General features: G+C 40.1%; 3 pseudogenes; 2 read left to right on the top strand and 1 right to left on the bottom strand.

Moving 5' to 3' along the window:
• Nucleotides 1-4,054: 4,054 nt before the first annotated feature.
• LOC147458250 (L-type lectin-domain containing receptor kinase VIII.1 pseudogene) lies at nt 4,055-4,878 on the top strand (annotated as a pseudogene).
• Nucleotides 4,879-9,859: 4,981 nt separating this feature from the next.
• Nucleotides 9,860-10,990, bottom strand: LOC147458251 (uncharacterized; annotated as a pseudogene).
• A 9,968-nt stretch (nt 10,991-20,958) lies between these two features.
• LOC147458252 (uncharacterized) lies at nt 20,959-22,810 on the top strand (annotated as a pseudogene).
• Nucleotides 22,811-25,143: the final 2,333 nt, after the last annotated feature.

Consider the following 25,143-nt stretch of genomic DNA (forward strand, 5'->3'; position numbering starts at 1 on the left):
ATCGTTTTCTTAAAACTTAACAAGCTATCTAGTTCTATTTTTGGTCTCATAGAGGGCATTGATAGCCTAAGATTGGACTTGATTTGCGATTGAGACCACAAACTTGACACACAAGGCCTCAACATAAACAACAGGGTTGAGAAATCCAAGGCCACCTTGGACCAACAGCCGATCGATACCTTACCACTTTGCCCATTGCCACGGCGCAGAGGCTTTAGTGTTGTTTCTCCATGGGGAATTTTAACTGGTTTCAAATATTCCTTTCAATTATCTGGCTATTTTGAGGAGCGGGTAGGTGAAGGCCATATAAGGAAGCATAAATGAATTGATCATCGTGACCTGACTCTGGAAGGGAAGCAACACATACTCCCACCTTTCCTATGAATCTTCTCAAAGACCCCCCAGGTGCCTAAAAATCCTACCTTTAGACACAATCTCCCTTCACCAGACCGATGGGTCAAATGAGTCGTTTTTCGTCAGGGAGATCATTCTAGACTTCTCAATAGTACACTTCGACCCAAAAGCCACAACAAACGTCTGCACAATCTAAAGGTCTCCTCTAAGCACCAAAGGGAAGGCTTTCAAGAAGAGGAGGGAGTCGTCCACAAACATCTTGGCCATGAGCTGGTTGTTTCCGGGGCAAAGTTAACCCTTGCATTCCCCCCACTCACATTTTTGAGCATCATTATCAGAGGATGAGACCTAATAGCAAAGAGAAGATGGGCAAGGGGGCATCCTTGCTTGATTGATCTTTTGGTTTCAAAGGAGCCCACAATTCTATCATTGAATAAGAGCTCAGATTGGCTACCCACACCCAAAGTGTGCATAAGCTGATAGAGACGTGGCCCAAACCCAAGGATCTTTGAAACATTGCATATCAACTTGAATCTAATTAAGAAAAACCCCTTGGCTAGGTAGGTAGTATTTTCAATTCCTCCTCCATGCCCCAGGATTTGCAGCCCATGAATCCACTGTTTCAGCTCATATCTGTTCGGGACTCTCCCACTAAAGCCAAACACAAGCATTAGTTGGGCTTGCATGGCTAGCTGCTTTTTAATCAGAGTCGGTGGAATTGCGACAGTGACGGCCTCCGCAACCTCCACCTATTGTAGCAACGACTTCTTTAGAGCACTAAAGGCTCGATCTACCAATAGGTCTTCGAGTACCCCACTACCTTTTGCCTAAGGGCAAGTTCTTTTGTTTTCATGCAGGTGGATATCTAGATGCTTGTTAAATTTCTTAATCTCTTGTATCACCTGAAGTCTCAGTAGTTGCGACCTTAGTGAAAACCTTAGAGTCATGACCCTTCAAGATGCTTGCAAAAGATATTCTTGGTCTAAGAGCTGCCGAACTCATTGCCACCTTGTTTTTATCTGCATAGATGATGCCCTTAGTCTCACTTGCCTACATCAGACCAACAACCCACCCACCAAGCAAGACATTAGATGATATCGATGGAGTGGCCATCAAAAAATTGGAGATGGCTCACCTTTCAAAGGGAAAATGGTAGAAAAAACCCTCAAACTCCACACTCCACAGTCCTGAAACCAAGAGAAGCTACCTACAAAACCTAGGGAAAGAGGCTCTAATGTCTATGAATTGCATGTAGAAGTCATTGTCCCCTACGAGCACTCCTGCATCGCTTTCATTGCACACTCGTTCACACCCTTATAATCTTCAAATCACTCAAAAGAGTCAAGATTTTAATAAAAATACATCCTAGACCGTAAACAAAACATAGATTATTGTGAGGAATTAGGCTCTTCACTATGTGATTCCAGCTAATGTACAACACTTCCACTGGGCAATACCAAATCTCCTGAAGAATCTCTACAAAAAACCTCCCAAGAAACTATTATATGAAGACTACACTTGAAAGAAAATTGTTCTTCATTGGGGCAAGGGCGAAGCAAAACCCCGAGAGCTAAACAGGCACACTCGGAATAGCATGGCAGGAAGAAAGGAAGTTCCCAAACTAAACAGAAGTAGTAAGTAAACAAATTCCAAGTAGGGTAGGGGGGGGCTATTGATTTTTAATGGTAAAATAGTTAGACTCTTTAGAGATTTTGTTGTAAGTGATTGCGGGTGACCGGTTGTAGCAAGATAGTCTAATATGTGGAATTTTTTCTCACAGTGTTTTTGTTCTCCCAAAGTGACACTTGTAATCACGCAAAAGCATTTTGTTACCCCAAAGCAACATGAAGAGATACATATAGACGAGAGAGAGAGAGAGAGAGAGAGAGAGAGAGAGAGAGAGAGAGAGAGAGAGAGAGAGAGAGAGAGAGAGAGAGAGATGATCAACTTATGTAGTTTTTGCTGAAGATATGCCTCAATACAAAGGGGAAAAGGCATGCTAAATCAATAAAGATGATTATAGGCGGCCAAAATTGAGTGCTTGACCTAACTCAACATTAGAGAAAAATACTCCTTTTAAGAAGGATAATGAAGAAAAGTCTGACAAGTAGCAAATGATCAACTTATCAGCAACACGTTTGTTCATTTCGTTTCGTGATGGACCATGCAAAAGTGCAGTGATGTTACTTGAGTTGTGGCTATAAATACGACCTACCCCCTACCCCCTCCAAACATCAAGCATGCCATGTTGTGGTCACGCCAAACTGTCCTTTTGGTGCCTCGTTTGTGTATTCACCCGAATATACATAACAGTGTCTGAGTTCAGAATCTATTTTTGAGTTTACTTTTGCATACATGTGGAGGGTCACGGTTCTCTCTCCCTTTGATCCCGCCCGGGGGTCTTTATTTAAGACCTCGTGCCCCTTAGAAATTTTTTGTATATGCAATTTCATTTGGTCATACATGCATGATATTCATTCAAATTTGGATGGAAAATACAAGTCTTCTTTAAGTGTTTCACAATTTTTGGCTTAGTATATATAGAGCTCGTTAAAGGGAAAAGTACATTAATGTAGAAATGCACATAGCTCTTGTGACATTGTGGATTGTCTAGATGTAACGATCCTTTTGTCAGAACTAATTTTGTTTTCTCGTTAAAGTGCTCTTTTTTCCTTGATAAGGAATAACTTTACAAATTACATTTAATTGTAGTGTAACCAGCTTATATGTCGAATAGAAGCTTTGATGAGGGTTGCCATAGCCAACACAGGTTTCAAAAGGAAACTCGGTGATTTATGAAGCTCTTTATTATATTTAAAGTATCATCATCCATTTTGAGCAATTGAGAGTGACACAAATTCCTCAAATGACATTGCCGCGATGGATAGAAGGTGCAGGTGGGAAAATGGAGCAACATATATGGTCACAAATGCAAGGTATTGCAATCGGACCTTTCTAGGTTGTCACATACGAGGGCCACTTTGTTAGGCATTTTATTTTCCAGCTAAAGAATATATTCACTTCATTTCCTAGTTTACATATTCTTTCTCTATATAGGAAAAATCACTTTTCTTAGTGGCATATTTAATTTCCTAGTCAACAAAAAGTTTTCTCTATGTAGGTAACTCAATTTTCCTAGTTTCACTATTCAATTCCCTAGTTGGTCAGGAGCTTTCTCTAGCTATCTTGTTTTCCCTAGTTATACATAGGAAAATGGTCTCCTCCTATCTAGCAAACGACCAAGGATTACCTACATAAACTTGTTTATCCTATATAGGAAACAAGTGAAAGTTCCTTGTGCTTTCTTTCTCTGTCGAATTAAATGCTCGTGACCCTCCTCTGGATGGCTCAGCCTCAGGCCCAGATTCATGGAATCCTTAGCTTGCACACCCCACAATGATGGTGTTGAGTACTCTGCTGACTCGCAGGGCGATTCTCTCTCTCTCTCTCTCTCTCTCTCTCTCTCTCTCTCTCTCTCTCTCTCTCTCTCTCTCCCCCCCCCCCCCCCCCATAATAATCCTCAAGCAACAACTTGCAGGCAAGGGCTCTCTCTCTCTCTCTCTCTCTTAATCCTCGACTTGATACCATCTAACAAACTGCAGGAAAGTGCTTTGAGCTCTCTCTCTCTCTCTCTCTCTCTCTCTCTCATGTGCTCAAGAGAGAGCAGGTGCGTTACTATTGAAGTGTCTGTACATCGGCTCATTTCTCTCAACCTCCTTTCTCCCACACACATACATACCCATGAGTCCAAGCTCTAGCAACTACTTACAATGGGTTTCTTCATTTGGGCCTTGCTCTGCTTGATCAAATTTAGTACAGAGCAAGCCCACTCCACAGCGTTTTCGTTTGCCTTCAAAGCTTCTCAACTTGAAATCTCACTCTGCTTAGAGACTGCTTCATTAGGAACTCCAATTTGGGCCTCACAAGAGATACCTCCGTCCCCTCGACGAGCGTCGAAAGAGCTCTTTACAAAGAGCTAGTCCAGTTCTATGATTCCACTACAAACAGGTCGGTATCTTTTCAGACATCCTTTGCATTCTCTGTTACCAATCAGAATCCGAGCCTTGTTAGGGATGCGCTCGCATTCATCATTGTACCGGACGACACATCTTTAGGCAGCCCTGGAAGGTGTCTTGGTTTGGTAAATGCTACTAATTTGACAGGAGATTCAAGGCCCCCTTTTGTTGTAGTGGAATTTGACACATATTTAGATGTGGGATGTTTTGATATCGATGAAAATCATGTGGGCATAGACCTCGGAAGCCTGCTTTCGATCGCCACTGCGGATGTGGGTGTCCTACAAATGGACCTCAAGGGTGGAGATATTATCAATGCATGGATGGATTACAATGGTACATCCGAGGTTTTCAAAGTCAGATTAAGCTACACAGGGAAAAGGCAAGAGGAACCTTTCTTGAGTGCAAATTTTGGCATGGCAGAATATGCGCAGGAGTATGTATGTGGGGTTTTCGGCTTCAACTGAGGGATCACACATTGTACACATGGAGGTGGAAGAGCTCATGACGATAGCAAGTTGGCAAAATCATATCATGAGCATTTTCCAAGTGGTACGCAAGATAATAGGAAAAATGTGAATTAGGTCCGGATATAGACTTTGCAGATTTTACATTTTCGTAGTTGCAAGTTGCAAATTTTTGCAATTCTAGATTCTAGATTTTCGTAGGTATTGCAGACTTTCGTAAGCTATCACAAATTTTCACAGAAATGTGTGTAAGTTCTAGATGTGTGTGAATTTACATTTTCAGGTCGCAAGTTACAGATGTGTGCGCATTTGCCTTGCTTTAATTCACAAGAAACTTTTAGTTTATTCCCATGTGTGGAAAGGGAGTTTTTTCACAACTTCTCTCCCACTATTGACCAGGAAACAAGAAGGGAAAAATGGTTTAGATTGCACCTCAAACAGGGAAATTTTTTCACTCGTGGGAAAGTTTTTCCCATGTTCCGTTTTGTTAAGGGAAAAGAGACAAACTTTTCCCAATGGGAAAAATGACGGGAACATAGAGTTCTCCAAGTGGGAAAAAGGACACCCATGAGTTTTACCACGAGGGAAAAAAAAGCTCCAAGTGGGAAAAAGGACACCCATGAGTTTTACCACAAGGGAAAAAATTAGCTCCACTTTTCCCACTTTACAAATGTGGAGGATAAGTTCTCTTGTCGGAAATGAGACTTTATTTATTCAAAGATTCCTTGGAATTTTATTGTCTCCAACCCACCCTTTGTGGAGCTTGCCAACATACTCCCAGATCCCCCTCCCCCGTCCCCCTTCCCGATTGCTTCTCTCCTCTACCAGACCCTTTCTCGAGTCTCAACATAAACACAAGATGCACAAAGAGATAGCAACAGTGGGAGAAAAAGAGAGACGATTTAGTCTATTGATTACAAAAGAAACATTGGCCTGCATAGCTCTCGCACTCATAGAATATGTGCCCTTGTGGTATATATCATGTACTCTCCCTCCCTTGCTCATAGCCACCAAGATTTTGCATGCTTCCTATGCCCTCCCTATTTAAGTTGAGTGCCCGAGCTAAAGATGTATTGGCTAGCTCTACATACCACACAATGTCCATGGCTGAAAGCAAGAGCCTTAGTGTTATCAAGCTACTTCTCATAGCAGCCACTGCCAAGCCTATCCCCCCATGATAAGCCCTATTGCCATCTTGCTTCAATTTGTATATGACTAGTTATGGTACTACACTCCAAAACTCATGTATAGAGTGCACATCAGACTGACATCGCCTTAGCGAGGCAGCACACAAAGACGGCTCTTTGCCTTTGTCTTGACGATTGCCACCTTTGCCACAAGCGCACTAAAAGCATAGAGAAAGGAGGCACATGCCCACTACCACCGTCGCAAAGAGCGACATAGAGCAAAATATGTGCATGGAGGAGACATCTACCCACTAGCACCAACCCAAGAGATTGAGAGTGAGGAAAGAATCTGGTTTAGATTCCCCATATTTATGCATTTTTCAAAAAGTAGGCAGACATATGTAAGTTCACATATTAGAATTCACGTTCATTTTCCTATTCATTACCAGAGGGTAGAAAACTTATCTTGTGAAAAATCCATGCCTCTAGTTCTTATAGACCCTTGCACTTTGGAATATAGCACTTAACAATACACAAGGATTGCTTGTGCCAAAGGTTCTCGTTTTCTTGTTTAGAAAGTTCCTTTGGCCTTTGTGTAATCAATGTTTATTTTTGTTGTTGCCTATAGCTATAAGTTTTTGTTGATCTACAAAAGAGGTTGATGGCAAGCTTACAAACATGATCTACAATAAAACTAGAGACTTATATAATGACCCATTTGTTTGTGCTTGAAAGGAAAACATTATGTAATTAGTGAAGTTGAAAAGTTCTTTCCAAATTTCTTGAAGTCACAGTTGGCCATTGTCAACAAGGTTAAAATGAACAACGGCTCAAGAGAGAGAGAGAGAGAGAGAGAGAGAGAGAGAGAGATCCTTTCTATATCCTCTCTTATCCCTTCCCAAGGACCCTCCAATGTTGGATTATCAAAAAGGCCATGGCACAAGCTACCAACCAAGAACCATACTTGCAACTCGAGGGTGTATAAGTGAGACCAAGATTGTCATCATGACAATGCACGGACCTAGAGATGCTCCTTAAAATGATTGTATGCAAAAGACCTATGTCTTAAAAAAAGAAACCTAAAGACTATATGATCCAAGCTAATCTAATCATTACTATGAGACATAACTAGGTCACACTTGACAAACATATTTATTTATGCAAGATCCAAATGTTATTATCAATCTTTACAGAGGGAAATGGTTTATCCTTTTTTTACTTGAATTGGCATGACATGAGTCCTAAACAAGAGCCATTGGCATGTAACTCTATGATAATATGCATGAATAATTGGCATGCAAAGGTTAGAAAAAATGTGGTGCGTACTTAGGAAACCAAACAACACTTACACTTTTTAAATTTTAAATCTAAGTTTACACTCACTTTGTTTGTGAATATTTGGAAAAGAGATATCATGCTTAAGTTAGAGGGCATATTATGTAAGAATCCAATGTGCTTGAAATATCGAGCAAAGGGTATTGTTTAATAAATCAAAAGTACAACACCTTTGAATCTAAGCTACCATGGATAGAAAAAGAAGCAACGTATAACAAGATCCCATCAATTAAGTGTCCCATTTCTTTCATATGCAATGAGAAGAACCACTATACTGAATCCAAGCTACGTAGTATTGCAAAAGAACAGATTGATCCATGTTCACAGAGCAATCTTTGAAGAAAGACTAGTTAGATCTACGCGCCTCTTTGACGGCTTTCCATAAATTTCCAAACATCTCATCCATGTCATGTTGACCCATTTCCTTCATTGCAATCGTGATCAATTCTTTATTTTTCATCTCCTTTGTTGTTGCCAATAACTATAAATAACCAAAAAGTTTAGAAGAGAGAAAAAAATCCATGATCTTGCAAACCTTTCATGGATAAGAAATCTTATGAACCTACATTTATACCTTGCTTAAAGTGCAAGTGTCATTATTACTCTTCTTCATTGTCTTTTTTGCAAGTGAACGCATGTGGCTTTGATCAACCTATTTATGTAGAATATTTGAAAGTTTGGTAAAACAAGAAGAAACGCCATATATCAATCATAAGCAATAGAACTAAATTAAAATGTGCTTACATTCTCCATTAACATATCCTTGAACCTAGCAGGAGCCTTTACAGGCCTAGAGAACCTTGTTGTAGGTAATTTCTATTCAAAATTATGTAAAAATAGTTAGCACATTCAATACTCTTTTGAATAGAGTGGCCTACAATAACCATTATTGTATATTTTTTCATAAACAAATATATGTAAAGCATAAGGTGAAGCCCACACCCCATGTGCCTTGGGACTAGTAAAATGGTTGTTTGTTAGGTCATCAAAGATCTACAAATTAACAAATAAATAAGCAAGTAAAAATGTGATACATAGAGATAATAACAAACTTAAATCATTTTGCATAAGTAAAAATGTGATACATAGAGATAATAACAAACTTAAATCATTTTGCATAAGCTTTGAAATTAAATGAGTGCATAGCATATACCTTTCTCTTTTTAGAGGCATTCTGATTTGTAGAGCCATGCCCATCAAAGGCCTAAAAAGAGATGCAAAAGTATTTAGCCTAAGAGCTCATAAGATGTGATATCTTTCTCTTAGATTCACCTAATTCTCAAAATCATTCTTAGCTATACTTATACCTTGTCTCAAATTAAAGAACATACCATCATCTTGTTGATACTTGCAAACTTTGATTCCTTTTCCCTTTGATAAGGATATTCACAAGGCTGTAGCACATAGAGGGTCCACAATTTTCAAAAAATGGAGTGGTAATGTATCCCATAAAGCATCACAATTCCAAAAGCAATGAAGAAACAACGACTCTAAAAAAGCAAAAGGTTCTTCATACCCTCGTGTTTGCATTCTCTAACCCCAACACAATTTCGTCCTCATAGTCCATTATGACATGGGTGGAAGTAGTTTCATCCAAGTTTGTCTCATGCTACACATTTGCCAAGAAAATATTAGCAATTAGAAGAGCTTATTAGGTATGTTAAAAGCTTTTAGATTTAATACTTAATACAAGTAATTTGAAATCCGCCACTCATCACATCACTTCGCTTTTTCACCTTTGCATTTGTGACTTCTTCCACTCCAACAACAACTCTATTGTTCTTTGTTGGCATTACATGGTGCTTTTTCACCTCATCCAATGTGGCTTCTTCCACTTCAATGATAGTTCCATTGTGTAAAGGGATGCTATAGAAGCTAGTTTGAAGCCCCTTGTCCTAAAAAATGGTAATTACATCAATTCAAAAACCCACCATCAAAGAAAATGGGTCATTCAAACTAAGATTACCATTGAAGGTCTTACCAATGGATTTAAACCTCCCGACCCCATGAGCATGTCATTTTTGGGAGGATTGCGTTCATAGGTGCACATCAAAGTTTCACACATGTAGTCACCATGAGTCTTTGCCTACATCAAAAGAAAACATGTAGAAGTTAGTGTCATGCTTAAACCAAGAGTGATGTAGCTAAAAATGTTTTTAATGTGGCCCACCTCTTCTTTTGATCCTCGTGTCTCAAGCATGACCATGTCATCCTCCATTTCCATGTCATCGCAATCAAGGTCTATGCAAAGACTTTTGCTAATTTCTCCATGCTATTTTACACCATGTTAATATGACCATTATAAAAAAAACAAAGTAATCCGATGACTAAAAAACATGTTTTGTACTCTAGCCATCCTTATAGTGTTACTATCATGGTAACTAGTCTATTGCCGTGCTATGATGCCACAATCTTCAAGCTTTGTACCGAGAGAGAGAGAGAGAGAGAGAGAGAGAGAGAGAGAGAGAGAGAGAGCATACACACAAGATAGCTATGACATTGTGAAAGACAAAAGTGAACAAAAAAAGGTATTCATGTCTACAAATGCACATAATGTGTATCATACCATTGTATTAACACTCCCATCCGGTGGCTCGGGAATGTAGTAATCCTCCACAAAAGTCTCCATAAAAGGGTGTTCTCCATCTTCATTTACATGATTATCATTTGATGATAAGCTTGTGGGATTGACATAGGCAGAGTCCTTTGGCTAAACAAGTAAGAACATACCAAAGTGTCAAGTTGGTAAACTAGAAAATAGTATGGGCATGGTAATATTCATAGCAGTATACCTCATGAATGAAAGATTCTTCAAAAGGACATCTCTCACCGCAAGCTTGTGCATCACCATGCTTAATGTTTGAGGAACTCGTGAAGGTCTTTTGTCAACATAACATGAAAGACAAATGACCAAAATCCAACTCACAAACTAGGAAACATTGGAAACACACACACATACAACTCACAGAATTAAAAGAGATTCATAATGTATACCTTGGGAGGATCCTCCAAGTGAAGAGCACTCTTCATGAATTGGAGCATGGAGGTACCCTTGAGTGCTTCCATGGAGCAATCGTGTGAGGGATAGCACCGTTGTCTCCTTGTATCAATAGTAAGTGGGCTAAGCAAAGAAGGACCGCCCCCTAAATTTGCCAATTGAGAATTTTTTTTTTGGATTTCTTTGTGCATGTCTCCATTCTAGGACCTTGTAGTACACGTCTTTGGCTCTCCACTCGAGCTTTACATCTTTTGAAAACACTAGACTTTTCAAGTCATGCATGTTTCCCTTAATGAATTCCATCAAATTGTTTGCGGTCAATGGATCTTTTCGCAAATTAATTTGTGTGAATGCATCCTTCCCTAAATCCCCAAAACCTTTCTTGAACCACCCTCTAATTTTGTTCATGCTTTTATTGTAAGAAAAGTGTTGTTTATCCCAACATATTTTTAGAAAAGCTTTTCCTACAAGAGGATAGTTATTTTTCACCGTGGATGGATAAAAAACACGTTCATGCGTTATCGGAACCGCATCGGGATGAAGATGCTTCATCTCATGCAACATGAGTAGGCTATCGTTTACATTTTTGATTGGACGTTGAATAACGCTTGGAGGCTCTCTCCTAATGATTGATTCATGTGTGCATGAACGAGGATTGTCATTAAGGACATGCTTGCTCCATCCTACAAGCATGTGGCGGTGCGAGAAGCTTGTCATTCCAAGCTCTATCCAACCTTCCAATGTCATGTACAAAAGCGCTTTGCCATTCATGCCACTTGATGACACTGCTTGAGAGTACTCCCTTGTCGCACAAAACTCCTCGACAAAAGCTACTACTCTCCTATTATCCCACAATGCAATAGTTCCAATGCTTTGATCGGTGCTATACATTAAAAAAAAAAATGCAAAGTATAAATGTTTGTTGGCTCTCTCTCTCTCTCTCTCTCTCTCTCTCCATATTAAAAAAATTGCTTACCTTCCTACACATTTCTTGTCCATCAGAGCCGTCATGTATGATGTGGTTGATCTACTTGGCAAGCCTTTCCTCTTTTCTGTTGTATACTAGTGAGAAGCACTAACGTTGTGGACTGTACGGAATGACCACACGAAGCTTTGAGATCGCTATTCGCTAGGAGAGGTATATAGAGCGATCCTGGATTTCAGCTTTAAGAGAAAGCAAAGCAAGGGTGCTCCTGTAGTGCAGGGAGTCGTGGCCTTCAAGAGCAAAGTATGCGGGCAGTAGTGCAAGACATGAGAAGCAGCTCTCAAAGAGAGAGAGAGAGAGAGAGAGAGAGAGAGAGAGAGAGAGAGAGAGAGAGAGAGAGAGTAGTGTGCGCTCTTGAGAGAGAGAGGGAGGGTGCAAGGTAAGTTGTAGCTGTAATATTAGCCTACTTAATGAAAATCATAACAGAGCTGCCCTAGATTGAGAGACCACATCAATATCTGCACACTAGCTGGGGGTGCTACTACAGGCCACAAAAGAGAGAGAGAGAGAGAGAGAGAGAGAGAGAGAGAGAGAGAGAGAGAGAGGACAGTTTTGGGGGCGAGACTAATTATACGCGCGTCTCCAAGGTCAAGCTCTAGTTAGTGATCACTGATTCTTTTCCGGGTATGAGAGAGAGAGAGAGAGAGAGAGAGAGAGAGAGAGAGAGAGAGAGAGAGAGAGAGAGAGAGAGAGAGAGAGAGATCCTGCTCCTGCTTCATGAGCCAGCTCTGCATGCGAGTCCCAACGTCTGGCCAGTACGTGATGTGAGGTGTCGACTCTCCTTCATTAATGGCGGTGCTTGGAGAGAGAGAGAGAGAGAGAGAGAGAGAGAGAGAGAGAGAGAGAGAGAGAGAGCGAGAGCGAGGACGTTTGGGGTCTAGTGATTCCGCAAGACGGCCCAACTTCCAAGCCAAGGCCTTTGGCCAAGAGAAGGAACTTTCAAGGAAGGCCATGAACATTAAGGAAGCCGCGCACAGCGCGTAGGTACATAATCATGTCAAGGTCCAGGGATGCTAAGCAGCGCTGCAGCGGCCCATGGAGGTCACACGACAAACGTAAGTATTTGGCATCGTTCGAGAATCGAACTTCACGTTCTTGCTGGTTGCCATGGTGTCTGTTCGCTGAGCAGGCCCGATATAGGGGTGCGACACATATCACGGTGCACTGCCATGCATTACAGCAGGCGTGTAGTACATGCAGGAATTGATCTTGCGCGTGCCGGCGGGACCTCCAAATTTTCGAATTGAAAATATTTGAAGTTGACGTGTAGCACAGTCCAGTTTTTGGGGAAAATCATTGTTCTAGTCATACAAAATTCCTTTATTTTTGCAAGAGGAAATTTTAGAAATTAGGTTATTTTTTGGGTTTTTACACTATTTTTGTCTATTTTGGGGAGGAATTCCTCCTTTTCCCCTTGGCCTCGATTGGCATTTTTAAACGGCACGATATTAAGTTGAGACATTGATAGCACCGTTAATTGGAATCCAACAAGGTTGAGAAACACAATCGCATAAGGCCCAGGAGAGGGAGAGGGAGAGAGAGATGAAATGTGTGTAACGTGAGAAAAGGGCCTAAAAGACCTATGAGATGTACATCATTATGATCATATGATCCATATATTGGCATGAAAATATCTGAAGTTGAAATGTGTAGCACGGTCCAATTTTCGGGGGAAATTATTGTTCCAATCGTACAAAATTCCTTTCCTTTATTTTCTCAAGAGAAAATTTTAGAAATTAGGTTATTTTTTGGGTTTTTACACTACTTTTGTCTATTTTGAGGCGGAATTCCTCCCTTTCCCCTTGGCCTCGATCCGCATTTTTAAACGGCACGATATTAAGTTGAGACACTGGTAGCACCGTTAATTGGAGTCCAACAAAATTAAGAAAGACAGTCGCATAAGGCCGAGAGAGAGAGAGAGAGAGAGAGAGAGAGAGAGAGAGAGAGAGAGAGAGAGAGAGAGAGAGAGAGAGAGATGAAATGTATGTAACGTGAGCAAAGGGCCTAAAAGACCTATGAGATGTACATCATCATGATCATATGATCCATATATTGGCATGCAAAAAACTAAATAAAATATCAAACAACTAAATAGACAATGACATCACACAAAGTCTCTCATAGGCGCCCAATTGCAATGTCCCGATCTTCAATCAATTTCCTCCTCTGCGAGGAACCTGGTACAGACAGCTCTATGTATCTTGATGATTGCGTGAAATCCATTGATGTAACATACGATGTCAATGTAGCTATGTCTATGAGAGTCCCATGTATGGGTGTCATGGTAGTATATCACATGGGAGGGCTATGCATGCATAAGGTAATAAGCGAGAGATAGATTACCTTGTATGAGTTATATGTAGAATATCTCTCCTACCCTCATATTTTTCCACATCTTGATAATATAGATCCCGCGTCTCTACAAGCAATACTATCTAGGTATTATCACCATGACGTGTTATTTGCACTGCATACATGCATCAGACATGTCTACACTAATCTTGTAGTGCCCTCATATTATCTTTGACTTCTTAGTATTCTTGTTATGATATGAGTTGTGGAAATGTCTTGGTCATTATCATAAAGGGAGCTAGTATATCTGATCCGGAGACGTAGCCTCTCTATAAACAAACAATGGAAGCGGTCTCATATCTCATAATACATTGGGCGTCTACATATGTTATGCTCCTCTGGCCTTGGCTTTACGTGGCTGAGATGACAAATCCTCTTAATTATCTCGGGAAAGGATGTGTATCTCACATTTTTTATTTTGTTAGAGTTAGAAATATTTTCCAATTACAAAGAGGAAGCATGTACAGTAAGTCAAACACCCTTAGGACATAACATCATGATTGACTATGCAAAGGTAGGCTAATCATAAGCACATATTGGCTATCATGCACAAAATGCTGAGATGAGATTCATGATTCAAAGTGACACGTCTGCAATTATTCTAGCAGAGTAGCATGCTTATTTCTGTAGCCTAAATTTATCTTTGTATTTTTATCATGGTAGTATATCTTAAAGATATTAACCCACATCTCAAGCAATATCATCTAGGGATTAACCTTGAGCTTTTATCATAAAGGGGGGCAATCCGGTCCCCACATCGACTACCATCATATTTATGGCACCATCATCATGGGTGGGCTATGCATACATAAGGTAATAAGCACAATATAGATTACTTTGTATGAGTTATATCTAGAATATCTCTCCCACCGTCATATTTTTCCCCATCTTGATATTATAGATCCCGCGCCTCTGCAAGCAATACTATCTAGGTATTATCACCATGACATGTTATTTGCACTGCAACATGCATGAGATATGTCTACACTAATCTTGTAGTGCCCTCATATTACCTTTGACTTCTTAGTATTGTTGTTATGATATGAGTTGTGGAAATGTCTTGGTCATTATCATAAAGGGAGCTAGTATATCCGTTCTGGAGACGTAGCCTCTTTATAAACAAACAATGGAAGCGGTCTCATATCTCATAATACATTGGGCGTCTACATATGTTATGCTCCTCTGGCCTTGGCTTTGCGTGGCTGAGATGACAAATCCTCATAATTATCTCGGGAAAGGATGTGTATCTCACATTTTTTATTTTGTTCGAGTTAGAAATATTTTCCAATTACAAAGAGGAAGCATGTAAGGTAAGTCAAACACCCTTAGGACATAACATCATGATTGGCTATGCAAAGGTAAGCTAATCATAAGCACATATTGGCTATCATGCACAAAATGCTGAGATGAGATTCATGATTCAAAATGACACATCTGCAATTATTCTAGCAGAGTAGCATGCTTATTTCTGTCGCCTAAATTTATCTTTGTTTTTTTATCATGGTAGTATATCTTTAAGATATTGTCCCACATTTCAAGCAATATCATCTAGGGATTAACTTTGAGCTTTTATTGTAAAGGGAGGCAATACGGTCCCCACATCTACCATCATATTTATGGCGCCATCATCATGGGTGGGCTATGCAAACATAAGGTAATAAGCGCAATATAGATTATTTTGTATGAGTTATATCTAGAATATCTCTCCCACCGTCATATTTTTCCCCATCTTGATATTATAGATCCCGCGCCTCTACAAGCAATACTATATAGGTATTATCACTATGACGTGTTATTTGCACTGCATACATGCATGAGATATGTCTACACGAATCTTGTAGTGCCCTCATATCATCTTTGACTTATTAGTATTCTTGCTATGATATGAGTTGTGGAAATGTCCTTGGTCATTATCATAGAGGGAGCTAGTATATCTGATCTGGAGACATAGCCCCTCTCTAAACAAACAATGGAAGCGGTCTCATATCTCATAATACATTGGGCGTCTACATATGTTATGCTCCTCTGGCCTTGGCTTTACGTGGCTGAGATGAAAAATCCTCTTAATTATCTCGGGAAAGGATGTGTATATCTCACATTTTTTATTTTGTTCGAGTTAGAAATATTTTCCAATTACAAAGAGGAAGCATGTACAGTAAGTCAAACACCCTTAGGACATAACATCATGATTGACTATGCAAAGGTAGGCTAATCATAAGCACATATTGGCTATCATGCACAAAATGCTGAGATACTATCTAGGTATTATCACCCTGACGTGTTATTTGCACTACATACATGCATGAGACATGTCTACACTAATCTTGTAGTGCCCTCATATTATCTTTGACTTCTTAATATTCTTGCTGTGATATGAGTTGTGGAATTGTCCTTGGTCATTATCATAGAGGGAGCTAATATATCTGATCGGGAGACGTGGCTTTATGTGGCTGAGATGATCGACAAATCCTCTTAATTATCTCGGGAAATAGATGTGTATCTCACATTTTTTATTTTGTTCGAAATACAATTTTTTTCCAATTACAAGGAGGAAGCATGTAGAGTACGTCAAAAATCCTTAGGACATAACATCGTGATTGGCTATGCAAAGGAAGGCTAATCATAAGCACGATAATACTTTGTATGAGTTATATCTAGAATATCTCTCCCACTCTCATATTTTTCCCCATCTTGATATTATAGGTCGCGCGCCTCTACAAGCAATACTATCTAGGTATTATCACCATGACGTAAAGAGAGGCAATCCCGTCCCCACATCTACCATCATATTTATGGCGCCATCATCATGGGTGGGCTATGCATACATAAGGTAATAAGTGCGATATAGATTACTCTTCGAGGGGTGAAAGACGACAGAATGAAGAGCGTTCAGTGATGGTAATCTCCAGGATAGTGCTTCCAAACTTCTTGAGACTCACAACATAAATCTTGGAGGTCCTTCAAATAGTTAATTATAATAGACTTGTACAACTGTACAAACACGCTAATGACAAGCTTATGGCCACAAAATTGTATTTAGCGCAAGATCAAGCTTAAAGATGCACGATAGCGGCTATGATCATAAGTAAAAAATATAGCAGTAGATAGCCTGAAAATATAGCGAACTATATTTAACACGAGGCAAAGCTAAATACTGCACAATTTTGGTTGTGGCCAATATAAGAGAAATATAGTTGTGCACAATTTTGGTTGTGGCCAGTAGGCCCCGCCAATTTTTGTAACGGGGTGATTTACCAGAATCTGGCTAGAAGTGCATGATCTACCCATCGTGCACAACATACCAAGATGTTGTTAGCATTTTTGTTGCTAATGATATGTCTGGAACAACTCACCCACGAGTTGACTGGTTTTTGTCTCGCTGAAAAGAAACACATAGGTATGAAATTTGTGGTTCAGACAATGCTTATACATTTTTCTTTTTTTTATCCCAGCAAATCTGTGCAGGTCGTCAAATTTGTAGAGCAAATCTTTACCTTGCAAGGCGAAGTCACGCAGCTCAAGACCCAGCTGAACAAGCTCAATGCAATATCTCGAACCTCTTGAGCAGGGCTACGATATAATAGCTAGTTCAGCATGCTTTTTGTACCCAGACAAGTAGGACCATAACCTATTTGCTTATGTAATATCTAGATGATCCATCACAGGCAGCACCATAAGCTGTTTGGTTATGTAATATGTACCCCGTCTGAGCTAAGAAAGTGATGTATATGATGATTAACCAATCAATACGCGAATTATATTATCTAGAACATATCTCGAGACGAAGCATCACTTTAAAATTCATAGTTTTGTTTTCGTCTACTGGTTCTATTTCTACAGTCGGCTCTAACCGTGTGAACACCGGACGTGCGTGACTGTTGAGCAGACACTGGTAACCAATATACTCCAAGCTTTTGACACGACCACAAATTGGAGTCTGCACTTGGACGTAGTGTTCGGGAAAAATCATTTTCACAAACATACAAAAATCCCTCCAAGACAAATCTGAACCAGAAAATTTATAATACTAGCCATTATTTTTGCAAAATTACACTATTTTTCATGTATTTTAAGCGGAATTTTCTCCTTCTTGCCCTCTTCTCAACCGGCTACTTTTATTTTGCAACCGCTAAACTGAGGCACACTTTTCCCGAACACTGCAAGTTGGACGTTCTATTGTCCGATGTAAAACTTTGCCCTAAAGTGTGAAACCTGGATTATACAATTGAGAAAGAATTTTTGGCCGAGAGCACAGGTTTCGGGAGCAAAGAGGGCATCTGCAGGTTTTCGCTCGTTGAGTCGCTACCTGCGCTTGCTGCGCGAGGGCAAGAAACGGGTAGCTTGGGCTTGCTACAGTGCTGCACGAGGGTTCGGATACACAGGAAAATACGCAGGAAACAGACAGTTGGGCTTGCTACAGTGCTGTGCGAGGGTTTGGATACGCAGGAAACGGGCGGTTTGGCTTGCTACAGTGCTGCACGAGGGTTCGGATACGTAGGAAAATACACAGGAAACGGGCAGCTTGGGCTTGCTATAGTGTTGCGCGAGGGTTCGGATATGCAGGAAACGGGCATCTTGAATACTCTCAAGACTCACAAGCTGGCATACACTACCTTTGATTAAAAACCCAGTTATCTTCTAGTTGAAGCACAAGCTGAGAAAGATTTGACATTCTGAAGATGTACTAATTTTGGTTACAAGCACATTCATCTTCTGGCTTGAAAACTACAAACGCCTAATTTATTGCCATCACAAGTGCACCAGCCCCTCATCAGACTAATACGCCTGCAATTTCTCGGTTGCAACATTCTAGCACAGGTTAGAATTCCAAATCTCACACCCCCTCTTTGAAATTGTGTTTCATGAGGATGTACAAGTTTAAATTGTATATTGTTTGCAACTGATGTCAATGGGGTGGATCTCTTGGCTTTTTTTATGTCATGAATTAGCTCTTGCGAAAAGTAATGCATTTAAGTTTTGAGATTGTTTTCCATAATGGTTTTTTTGAAACGATGTCGAGGCTTGGGACTAGCTAGGTGTATGATGCATCACTTTGACCGCCTCGTGATGGCCTAGGAACGTATAATAGTCCATTTTCTTTTCTTGGCATTCACCACTTGTATATGTTATCTTGGAAGGGAGACGAGTCTTTTTTCTAGTAAAAGGGTTTATGACGTTTTTGTGATGCTAAACATGTCACAATGCGATGCTTAAAAGTAGTTCTGATGAATTTGCCTGTGCACAATTATACATGGATTAGTATGCTTCATTCTCTAGGTCATTCCCACCAAGTTCTAGTGCATTGGATGACGAGCAATTGGATTGGTACATACTAGATTGTGTGATACCCATCCAATCATTATGTGACCAACACCGCACATCTTTGAAATTTCAAGATGAGCTTTTGAAAATTCTATTTGATGGATTGAATATGAATGCACGGAAGAAAGCAAATACGACCTCTCAAGCAAGGTCTCTTGCATCCCTCCTAGTTTGCAAGATGAGCAATTGGGATGGACAATTGGGGGGTAAGAGCATTCCATGCAACTTCTCTCAGCTATTGCAAATGTACAAAGGGATGGGCATGGTGACTCCTCAGGAGTGGACGCTTTGTGTTGGCACCGAGGATATGTCCCATGATCCTCAAGTTTTTGCACCTAGCCCAGAGGATGCGTATGAGGGTACAGTTATGAAGTGTGATTGTAGTATCAAAGACAATCCATCATCTTTGGTACGTGATTGCAAAGAGTGTTGCGAGCGATGCCAACACTGTCAAAAGCCTAGGAAAGATATGATTTCTTTTCAATACATCTCTTTTTTGGATCAACTTCGGCTCTTGTGTGCTAGTGAGGCATTTTGCTATGACTTTCTAGCCATGTGGAGGGAAAGAGGACGATGGTTGGATAAGAAGGCATGTGACTATCCTTCACATATCAACTAATTTTGGGACGGGGAAAAGATGAGAGTCTATCAAGACTTTTGGAACCCGGAACGATATTGGGAAGCACCTGTGATATGTAATAATGATCTTTGCAAGCAAGCTTACAGGATGTTTCCTAAGGAGTCTAGGAGTCCAGAGCTTGTATGGAGTGAGCCAAATGAAGAGTATCAATTTACACGCATGAAATGTTGTAAAGAAGTTCATGCCAAGAGAAAGATGATACAGGTATAATGTCTATGATATATGATGGATTCACACTCTATGCCTTTTGCTTGATGTAGTCAACTTACATTTTCTTTCTTTTTGTGTTGTGAAGGGGGATCCTCGGAATTTTGCTCTCATGCTACATTGGGATGGCTTCCAAGCCGCTTCTACAACAATGAAAGATAGTGCCGTAGTTGAAATAGTGGTCATGAATGGGGGCAAAAGATCAGTATTGGGATCTTTACCCGTATTGTTTTTGCCTCTCTCGCATAGAGACTTGGAGACAAAGCATAATGATATACTTGGTGCATTCTTACATCCCTTGCTTTTAGATCTTGAAAGATCTTATGTGGAGGGTTTTGATATGCATTATGCATATCCTTCCAATGATATCAGTGACAAAATACAAGGTGGGAGAGTCACATTAAGAAGCATGCTCATGTTATGCTCGGGAGATCACCCTGCTCAATGTAAACTTGGGCAAGTTAAAGATGGAGGCATGAGTTTTTGTAGGCGAGACAAGGCAAAGGCAACACTTGTGGGTGACCGCTATGTGTATGGTACCAAGGTAGGTATCCTCCAAAGAGGAGGCATGTGGAGAAGATGTGGAGTAGCATTAAAAGTTGAAGAGATGTATGACAAAGAAGAAGAAGGAAAACACCTTGAGAAAAGGAGGATTGTCCGGGGAGTCTAGACTGTGGAGACTCTATCACTTATATGGTTTTGATATTTCTAGAGACTTGTTCTATGATTCCATGCACATCTTGTCTCTTAACTTGTTTCAAAAATATGTAAGAAAATTGGTGTCAATGGCTTCTACATCCATGAAAGAAGAGATTGATAAGGCTGTGAAACAGGTGGAGAGGTCAATTCCCAAGAATATTTTGAATAGTGGACGATGGCCACGACATCCTTCTCGACATTACAAGATATTCAAAGCAGAGGATTGTCAAAAATTCATCCAATGGTGTCTACCGCACATCCTTAATGTGGTCGATGGGATCTCCCAAGAGGATGTAGTTCTTGGAAAGATTCTCATTGATATTTCACATATTTTTTTTGGGTGTACGAGAGAGAAGGGATGGACCCAAGATGACATAAGAGTTTGTCGATCTCTTTTTCTTTCATGGCGCATCTTGTCGGAGGAGTGGGAGGGTCCAAATAGCTCGCCTTTGGAACATGTTGCAGGTATGAGTCATTGCTATTGTGAAAATCACATCATTCTCAAATGTATGTGTCTTATTAGGTTTGTGGGTTTTATTAGGTAATGGTGAAATTCTTGATGACATATTGAGACATGGGTCTCACGATTGTTTTTGGTGCTTCTCTTTTGAGAGATGTGTTTCGGGCTACTTGAGTATACCCACCAATAACAAGTCGAATGAGATTTCTTACACCAAATTCTTTTGTCGTCATTTGTTGACAAGGATTTGGAAACAAATCAATGTTGAGAAGGATGGGGAGCGATGCTTTGATAGAGACAAGTATTTTGTGCATTCCTTCTTGGTTTTTCCAGAGGGACATGGAGATCAAGATGCTCCTACAGATTGCGTTGATTGGCATGAGAAATGTATTTTGTTAGCATCGTCAGAAGAGAAAGCCAAGGATGTATGGAATGCATGTTCTAGGCTCCTTCCAAGTAGTTCTAAAGGCTTGGTAGATAACAAGGGTCTTATTGTTGGTGGAAAGGAGAAGAAGTTTTTTGTTCTCAGTGCACATGAGAGGGAGTCATTGTTAACAGTTTACAAGTGGAAGGACGCACCTTTGCTTACTTTGGAGAATGTAAATGCTATAGGTGTTTACTACTTCAAGGCTTTTTTGCGTGGATGTAAGTATGCACAAGGTGATTATGTGGTTTTTCTAGACAAGCTATCTCTGACATGCGAGCAGCCTGAAGTTTTTCATAGAGGACGTTTGAAGAAAATGTTTCTTCATGAACAAGAAGGAGAACTTCAGCTATTTATGGTTGTGGAATCTTTGATTCAAAGCATTTTCATCGTGGACGAGGTAACAGGGATGCCTCTTGTACCCACAAGTGAGAGGACTAATTGTAAGGACATGGTGCGACCTCTTGCTTGGCTAAAGCATAAATTTTTCTGGTTAAGTTCTCCTATGAATGACATGGAGATAATGTATGAAGTTAGTGGCATAACACTCGAAGGAGATTGGTGCAAAGAGGGCAGCCAGGTGATGTTCCACCGTGGCTTGAGCCAGGTGACCATGTCATTGCGTTCTCTCATGACTGTCGAATGAAGGATGCTTTTATTGTGGAAGTTGATGAGCATAAGAGAAAAGCCCTTCTTTTTTGGTTGGATGACGAAGAATCTGAATTTTTTTTGCTAGATTGGAAATTTATAGTTACTGTGCTTCCAAGCTCCACAGAGGTTATTCTTCGTCTTAAAATGTTTTCACCCTTTTCTACTTTTCTCCTTTCATGTCAATATTCTAACTTTGTTCGTGTCTTCTTTTAGGATAGAGCAGATGAGGGTACTTCTTCGCATCATACTTCTCATGAGGTAGTTGGTCAATGAGTTTTTGTGAGCTTGAATTTGAGTTGTCCCACCTTTGTAAATGTGCGCGCTATGTATTCAATCTTCATTACGGAAAGAGATCACTAACGAAAGCTTTTGACAGCTAGCTCAATTGAAATGTGGATGCGGAGAGCCAGAATTGGGTGCGCTAGACCTCTAGTAATGCTCTCTTCTTTTCGTTATGTTTGTTTTCTTATTGGGTTTGAAATTCGTATTAATTTCTTCTAATCTCAATCAATATCACACTGTGATTTCTGTTGTTTGCAATCTAGATTGGCATCTGATTGTGTTTTTGGTTGTATGGCAGGACTTTGAGTAGCGGCCACCTCAATGAGTACTCGGATGTGACCCATATAATGTTGTATGGCTGCCAACTCTACAAAGCTAGTATGTAGATTTTTTTGGCTTGTCCCGTAGGGGAGGACATGATAAAGGTTACACTTGAGGACATTCTTTGCACTCTTCAAAGCTTCTGCACCAAGCACTGCGCTCGTCTATGATTTTCATATGGCAATCATCTGAGTGCATAACTTACACACTCTATAACCTTGCACAGCCGGCAACTTTTAACATCGTTTTGAGCTACATTACATCATGTCTCGTCTTTTTGATTCACTATTGGTTAACATATCTTAGGCTTTTTTTAATCGAACCTGTCTGCAAAATTCTGAGGCTTGATGAACTGCAAACTGTTTCCTGCATGAAGTTGTTTCCTTAGTTTTGAAATACAAAAACTGATTACAGATTTTGTATGGCTCCCAACAGTGAGTTTACTACGCTCTTCTTTATGCTGGTTTTTGATATTGAAATCAATAACAAAACTGATTACAAATTGTTTGACTAATGTGACATGGGACAAAAAGGTGATCAAATTGCAAGCATGGGAGGAGAAGTTCAATACCTTTATTGCAGACAAGCACAAAGATGAGTTTTATTACCTCACTGAAACAGTGGAAAAAAGATGTATGCTACCATTGTTTACTGGTTGATGCGTGTCTTCCTTGCAGGGGTGCTTTATTGTCTGGTAGAGTTGTTTTGAGACGATCTATGCAGGGCTCTTGTTTTATCCTTCTTTTGGCAGTTGTTGTGGTATGGTCGATGCAATGTCCTTTTGTTGTTTTTGACACTGTTTGCAAGGCAAATCTATGTGATCTGGACCAATATTTCTCTATTACTTTGTTGATTATGTGTGCTTGTATGCGGTCAAGAATGAAGGGGTCATTCTAGTTTTCTCCCTCACAGTTGCTAAGATTGTTAAGAATTTTACCCAATGACATTGGTATTTTAGATTGAGGATTTTGGGGCTATATGGTGTTACTCAGAAGGAGCTTGTTCTAGCTTTTCATGTCCTCCCAACAAACTGGTTAGCGTGAAGACCTTGCATCTATCAGAGCACCTGTCATAATTATGAGTACTCTAGATTGATGTCTCCAGTTGACGTAGGCATCCATTGAATATTGGTTGTAATGAGGAATTACTGTGAGCTGATTGTATTCTTTCTGTTGAGGGGGTTGAATGAATGATTGGTTTGCATTGAGTGGTACAATGCTCATATACTGACAATTGTGCAATTAACTGATTGTGAATGGTGTGTTTCAGTTTTTTCAAAGGTTTCAGCGTTTTGACAAGGATTACCATCTTTTTTTTGTATTCTTTGGTGGAAGAAGTTTTATGTTCTCTGTTTGGAGAGGGGAAAGATCCTCTTCCTTGTTTTTCCATGGAGTATTGCACAACATGAGCTCTAAATCAGGCGCGTAAGGCCACCATGTGACTATCAAGAGATCTAAAAAAGAGTAAGAGAAGAATACAAGCACTATAAGGCTGGTGGCCTTTATGAGTTTGCCAAGCTTCACCTTGAGGAATTGCATCATCAAATCTGTAGTGTACTGTTTTGATCCATTGTAGTTGACACATGCATTAGATTATCTGCAAGTCACCTAATATAATGTTTAAAAGTGTATGTAAAGACCTGTAGCAACTTATAATTGAAAGGATGACTTTATTGACATATCTGTTTGAATGGATCAAGTTGGTATGCTAAAGATGGTGTGTTGACATACAAGAAGGCAATAATTTCATAACCCATAGGATATAAACAAGGTTGCCTTGATTTTGTGTAACAAAAGGAAGAGGCTTACTAAAGAGAAGAATGCACGCCAATTGGTTGAAAAGATGAGAGAGAGAGAGAGAGAGAGAGAGAGAGAGAGATGAATTGTTATATTAAACCTAGGGTACATTGCATTGGTGGGATGCTGCGAACAACACGGTCTCTAGGTGAACTAACAGGATGATACCTTGATCAAAAAGCCCATCCCAACCTCAATGTGAAGGCATTTGAATTGTACCTGTCATGATATCATCCCATTGCAGAGGAATGGCAACATCAATCTCAAATAGTTGGTTAGTCACCCCATGGCCAATGACATAATGCTGAGCCACAAAACTACCATCTAGCATGAGTCTCGTGAAACGTCTGCTGGAAGAACTAGGTTCTCAATCCCAGGCAGCCCAATTCAAATGTGTCCTCTCCCCTGGTTGAAGTGGGGGATCAGCCAAGATAGTAGCTTCTTGTTGGATGTTACATTTGTGGGGCTAATTCCCTCATGGGAAAAAGTTTTCTCCATCATGGGAAAAAGATTCAGCCCGGGAAAAACCTTGGGGACTCCCAATTTCCCACTTGAGAATGCGGGAATATTTATTCCATTTAGACTTTCACAATTGCATATGTTTTCCCACATTGATCTAAATAATTCCCAGGAGGGAAAAACCTATTTCCCCTTGGGAATGTTCTATTCCCACAAAGATCCACTTGAGGGAATTTGGCATTTAGCGG

This window comes from Adiantum capillus-veneris, chromosome 5 (genome assembly GCF_014529385.1).
Source record: "Adiantum capillus-veneris isolate H3 chromosome 5, ASM1452938v2, whole genome shotgun sequence".
Taxonomy (NCBI): Eukaryota; Viridiplantae; Streptophyta; class Polypodiopsida; order Polypodiales; family Pteridaceae; genus Adiantum; species Adiantum capillus-veneris.